The sequence below is a fragment of the Mesitornis unicolor genome, unplaced genomic scaffold, assembly GCF_000695765.1.
Source record: "Mesitornis unicolor isolate BGI_N332 unplaced genomic scaffold, ASM69576v1 scaffold32834, whole genome shotgun sequence".
Taxonomy (NCBI): domain Eukaryota; kingdom Metazoa; phylum Chordata; class Aves; order Mesitornithiformes; family Mesitornithidae; genus Mesitornis; species Mesitornis unicolor.
This window is the reverse complement of record NW_010182663.1, coordinates 1-210: the sequence shown is the minus strand read 5'-3', so window position 1 is coordinate 210 and position 210 is coordinate 1.

Genomic DNA, 210 nt, shown 5'->3' with positions numbered 1-210 from the left:
GCAAAGAAAGGTAATGGACGCAGGTTGTTATTTCCAACGACTGCCTGGAATTCATCAAAAATAGGCATAAACAGGAATCCTACCAGACTCTTCTGCCCCCGAACTTCTTCAAACATTAACTCGAGCTTGTTTTTACGTCCTCGCTAGCTCCTCTTCTGCTTGAACGAGAAAGGAGAGCAGGTCCCGGCTCGACAAAGACGACCGCTCCCC